At 44.3% G+C, this 6,000-nt stretch overlaps 1 protein-coding gene across 5 annotated transcripts in view; it reads right to left on the reverse strand.

Moving 5' to 3' along the window:
- The window catches only part of STARD3 (StAR related lipid transfer domain containing 3), a 33,135-nt gene extending 29,918 nt beyond the window's left edge, over window positions 1-3,217 (reverse strand). For 2 of the 5 annotated variants that reach the window (XM_061589402.1, XM_061589404.1), the window contains exon 1: window positions 3,015-3,216. The gene's annotated coding sequence lies outside the window, so the exon portion shown is untranslated. Of the gene's footprint in view, window positions 1-2,829 lie in introns of all 5 variants that reach the window. The other 3 variants (XM_061589403.1, XM_061589401.1, XM_061589405.1) reach the window with 2 other exon arrangements.
- Window positions 3,218-6,000: the final 2,783 nt, after the last annotated feature.

Genomic DNA, 6,000 nt, shown 5'->3' on the forward strand with positions numbered 1-6,000 from the left:
AATTCCTTGAGCATCCCTACCTGGAACTGCAGGGAGTGGGAACAGGTTTTGGATTAGACTGAGGTGTTTCTTCCTGTAAAAGATATGAATGAGCGCCACCACTTGTGCTGGTATTACAGCACAATTGTGGTATGCAAAATGTGAATGGTTTACAGCACAATCCTACCCACATCTACTCAGAAGAAAGTCATAATGAATTCAGTGGAGCTTACTGTCAAGTGAGGTTAGGATTGCAATCTTAATTATACTTGGAACCCATGGCTGCATGATTTCTGTTTACTTACACACACCCCACAGATAGCACGAGTGTTAGCATTAGCTTGTGCAGGCAAAGTTACAGCTGCAACTGCCTTGTGGTATGGCATGCCACAACTATCCTGCATACCCATAGGGGTGTATGTGTGTGTGACTTTTCAAACGCCCTCCCCCAAAGATACTGCTTTGGATGAGAAGGTCCAACTTTCACAAAGGGAGACTGCATAACCACATTCCCCACTGCACAATAGACAACTGAGTATCACCTGTGGATTTGACAAAAACAGGCCCTGGGTCACTTGTGCTACTGGGTCTGGCAGTTTAGTGATATGCCTCAGGGTCTGCATAGACACGTCAGTCTTAGTGGACTCAACCTGTTTAAGAAACCTTCTCTGTACTTGCCATTCTCAGCTGGGTTTTGTGTACTTGCCTTCTGCGCATTTCCTGTACTTTCCCGCTCCCTCCCCCCAGAACTAGAATGTGGTATTAGACTAACCCTCCACCACTTCCTGATATCAGCAGATCCACATCACTTGTCCACACAAAATAATGTATCTATTCCAGAGGAACATAACCATGAAGATTAACTTTTTATATTGTGGGGAGGGCCAAACTCTACAGTGTCCTCAGGGTATAGGAACAAGTGGTAACAAATGTCCCACCTAACTGTGGAATACTTCCCCAGGGATATACATGTGACCCCTTCTTCAGTGATTTTCAGAAAAGGTCTAAAAAGGGCTTTATTCCAATTTGCTTTGGGGCAATTTTATAGCACTGCTTTTTAACCCACTGCTGATATGTTTTTTTTTTTAATGTTACTCATTGATGTTTGTTACTGGCCACATTTGCACAACATGTTAAGCCAAACTACAGCACTGAGAGAGGAAGAACAAGCTGGGAAATGAGGGGTGATGGAGGTTTACGATTTAAGAGGGGCAAGATGACAGGAGATGGAACCTGTGGAAAATAGCACACACACACACACACACACACTTCTGGCTCCTTGGTTCTGAGCTGTTTCTACTTGGAAAAAGGCAAAGCCCCTGAAACCTGACAATTCCTACTCAAGGATCCAACACTCTTCATACACAGGCATACTATCACATAAGTAAGGGTATCAGACTAGGATCTGGGAAACTAGGGTTCAAATCTCCGCCGAGCCATGAAGCTCACTGGGTGACACTGGGCCAGTTAACAACTCTTGGCCTAACCTACCACACAGGGTTATTGTGAGGACAGTGTGGGGGGGGGAGAGCCTCGTACACCACCTTCAGCTCCTTGGGGGGAAAGCCAGGATATAAATGTAACAACAACAACAACAACAATGGTGTAGCATGTTGGTTGAGACATAAGCAATGAATAAGGAAACCCCACCCCAATTAGAACCACAGTGCTGCCAAAAATTCTCTAGGTAGATCCAATGCAATCCATTCTTTGCCTGAGCTCTCATTTGCAATAATGATAGTATTGATCTGCCTTACCGAGTTCTTGTGATGTATGACAATAATGTAGTTCTTGCTCTACTTCCTCATCACTTACTAAGATACTTTTGCATGCTCCATTTGTTACTCATCAGATAATCTCTTGGGTCATTCCTGTTCTATGTTGTTTTTAAGGAAACAAAACATTTTTCCCTTTCCGCAGTCTACTCAATATTTTCTTCCTCGTATCTCTTCATTGCCAAATGCACGTGTTGAAATATTCCTTTAATTTAACTAATTATCCCCCCCCAAAGTCAGAGGTGCTCAGGCTCAAACCTGCATAATGGTTCCACTCTCTGCCTTGAAAACCTTCATGTGAGAAAGACACCCAGGATATGCTCATCTAGATCATATTACAGGCACTACATAATGACTGAATTACGTATCAGAGTCCCAGGTACAAGTCATAGCTGTGCCACAAACTCATTACAACACCTTAGGCAAACTGTTCTAGTCCACAAGAACTTACAATCAACCTGGTAAATGTTTTAGTACTAATAGACTTTGTTTTTGCTGCAACAGACTAACACACCTATTTCAGAAGTTGCTATGTTACAGAGTTGATATAAAGATGACAATAATATAAGCACTATTGTTTTTGTTTTTATTCGAAATACTGACTGGAGGCAGTCAATTTATACAACATATAGTTTCAAGCTAAGAAATGGAACTATGAATCATCAAGTCCCCAGGTGAAATCTTACATCCATCATGAAGTCAAGCTATTCTCTGAGCCTCAGCTCCTCATCACTGTAGTTTGACCCCACTGTTTACTCTATTTTCTTTATATCCCCAGGTGTAAAGGTAGGTATACTTGCCAACAAAGGCATCGAATGATGTGTAAATGTAGCCCACGAAAGCTTACAGTATAATAAATGGTTAATTTTGAAGCTGCTACAAGACTTCGTTGTGTTAGATTCCGATCAGTAACACAGAATGATAATAATAGCAACTAGGTATAGTGTAGCACCTAAGAGACTGAGGAAGCTCCCGGAGGAAATCTCACTTAAGCCGGTAGCAGATGTAAGTTATCATCACATGCACCCACCTCAAGCCCCACACCTACAACATGAGGATAATCATACTGACCTACCTTACAGGGCTGTTGTAAGGATTAATAAGCTAAAGCGCGTGGAACTTTCTGAAGACTTTTAACTCGCAGGAATTCTCAATAACAATAATAAAGACCCAATTTTCAGGAATCTGTATCCCTTCCATACGAACTCCTCATCCTACTCTGCATGCAAGACAAAGCTTCATCTATTCCTAAGGATTTACCTGGTTGGTTAGTCACTAACTCCCCAAAAGTCTCAGTAATAGGAACAAAAAAGAAACAAAGGCGGAAGTAACCCTCGGTTAGGACTGGACATTACTTCCGGTCACGTGATCTTAGCGTGACCTGAGAGTGAGCCGACTCACGCTCCACCTCCTCATCTTCCCCCCTTCCCTTCCTTTCAAACCCCGAAAGAGAGAATAAAAGGGGTGGAATCAGAGATCTCAGAGGACTCTTCATATTTTCAGAGTGTGGCGTAGAAAGTAGAGTATGCTTATTGGCTGACTGCGACGGAGGGAGCGCAGAAGGCACGCCATTGGTTGAAAGGAAACGCTTGGGTATCTCTTATTGGCTGCAGTGGAGAAGAAGGGGCAGGTTTAGAGTGTGATGCAAAGCATTCATGTATTTGGCGAGATACGTGTAGAATTCGTCTAATAATGGGCCCTTATCCTGGCCTTGATTCACCATTAAACACCACCACCACCAGAAGAAGAATTCGTCCATTGGTTATTGAGAGGTGAAGGTGGTACGGTAAATAATAGCAAAGTAGATGATTGTTAGTTGTGGAGTAACTAGCCATATTTATTGTCTGACGAAAGAGCGGGAACAATGAGTTTAGTACCTCTCCCGTCAGGTACTTTCGTTGTGGTGGCGGGAAAGAAGAAAGAGGAGCGGGAGGTGGCTGAAATGGGGGGTGGGGTGCAGAAGGGTGGAAGAGACAGAAGCAGGAAGGGCTGAATGTAGGAAGTGCCTGCGTGTGTAAAGCAGCTATCTGTGAGAAAAATCAATTAACTGAAAAGGGGGAACTTACCTCGATCTTGGTGGATTATTATATGGAAAGAAGAGACCTGTGGGTAGGATGGGGGCGAGAGAAATTAATTGCTGCCCTGTGTGTCCATCCCCACAATTTCGTAGTAGAGAGAGAAGATATGTATTATGACTATACAAGGAATGGAGCACTGTAGAACTCAAGAGTTTGGAAAAGTTACTTTTTTTTTTTTTGAACTACAAATGCGCGGCATTTCACAGAGAAAGTTGCCCAGATTCGTTCTGACGTAGACACCAAAATTAATATAGTCTCTGGGGATGTAGCTATGGCTCCTGCTTGTTTGATTAGAATGGATCCCTTTCAGCCTGTCCAACCCGAGGATGTGGACAAAATCCTTGGAGGGGTGCGTCCTACCACCTGCATATTGGATCCTTGCCCTTCCTGGCTTATAAAAAATGCCAGGGGGGGGCTGGTTGATTGGGCCATGGAGGTGATTAATGCCTCCTTGTTTCAGGGAAGAATTCCGCCCTGTTTAAAGGAGGCAGTAATAAGACCTTTACTGAAAAAACCCTCCCTGGACCCTGCATTGTTAGTTAACTATCGCCCAGTCTCCAATATCCCTTTTTTGGGCAAGATAATAGAGCGGGTGGTGGCTACCCAACTCCAGAGGTTTTTGGATGAAACGGACTATTTAGATCCATTCCAATCTGGTTTCAGGCCCAGTCATGGGACCGAGACGGCTTTGGTCGCCTTGGTGGATGACCTATGCATGGAACTGGACAGGGGGAGTGTGTCCCTGTTAGTTTTACTGGATCTCTCAGCTGCTTTCGATACCATCGACCATGGTATCTTGTTGGGCCGCCTTGCTGGGATGGGACTTGGAGGCATGGTGTTCCAGTGGCTCCGGTCCTTTCTAGAGGGGCGAACCCAGAAGGTGGTCATGGGGGATGCCTGTTCGACTCCTTGGCCATTGACCTATGGGGTCCCTCAAGGTTCAGTTTTGTCTCCCATGTTGTTTAATATTTATATGAAACCGCTGGGAGAGATTATCCGGAGTTTTGGGGTTCGGTGCCACCAATATGCAGATGACACCTAACTCTACTTCTCTTTTCCACCTAATGAAACCAAGGAAGCCGTCCAGACTCTGAATCGATGCCTGGTATCAGTGGTGGACTGGATGAGGATGAACTGGCTGAAATTAAATCCTGACAAGACAGAGGTGCTCCTTGTCAGTCGGAGGGCAGATCGGGGAATAGGGATCCAACTTGTGCTGGACGGGGTTACACTCCCCATGAAATCACAGGTCCGCAGCTTGGGAGTACTCCTGAACTCGGCTTTGAGCCTGGAGGCACAGGCCTCTGCTGTAGCAGGGAGTGCTTTTGCTCAATTAAGATTGATACGCCAGATGTGCCCGTTCCTTGATTTGTCAGACTTGACTATGGTGACACATGCACTAGTTACATCCCGATTAGACTACTGTAACACGCTCTACGTGGGGCTGCCCTTGAAGACTGCTCAGAAACTTAAATTGGTACAAAGAGCAGCAGCCAGAATGTTAACTGGTGCTGGACTTAGAGAATGTACAACCCCTCTACTGTACCAGCTCCACTGGCTGCCAATTTGTTTCCGGGCACAATTCAAAGTGCTGGTTTTGACCTATAAAGCCCTATACGGCTTAGGTCCAGGCTATCTGTTAGATCGTATCTCCCCTTATGAACCTGGTCGGCCTTTGAGATCATCTGGTGAGACTCTTCTCTCTATTCCATCTTCTTCGCAAGTTTTTCTTGCGCAGACACAGCATAGGGCCTTCTCAGTGGCTGCCCCTAGATTATGGAACTGTCTCCCCAATGAGGTTCGTACGGCTCCCTCGTTATCACCTTTTCGTACCCAGTTGAAGACTGTTTTGTTTAGACGGGCTTTTAATTAATAATGTTTATCATTTTTTAATCTATTTAGGATTTAATGTACTTTTAACTGTTTAATTGTATTCTTGTTTTGATTCTTGTTTTGATGGTTTTTTAGTCTAATTATGTTTAATTGTAAGCCGCCCTGAGTCTTTTGAGAAAGGGCGGGGTATAAATATTTTTAATAATAATAATACAACTCCCATTAGCCCCAGCTAGCATGGCCACTGGATTGCGCTGATGGGAGTTGTAGTTCAAAAAAGTAACTTTTCCAAGCTCTGGTAGAACTACAACTTCCATAATCCTTGACCATTGGCC

The sequence above is a fragment of the Rhineura floridana genome, chromosome 11, assembly GCF_030035675.1.
Source record: "Rhineura floridana isolate rRhiFlo1 chromosome 11, rRhiFlo1.hap2, whole genome shotgun sequence".
Lineage (NCBI taxonomy): Eukaryota > Metazoa > Chordata > Lepidosauria > Squamata > Rhineuridae > Rhineura > Rhineura floridana.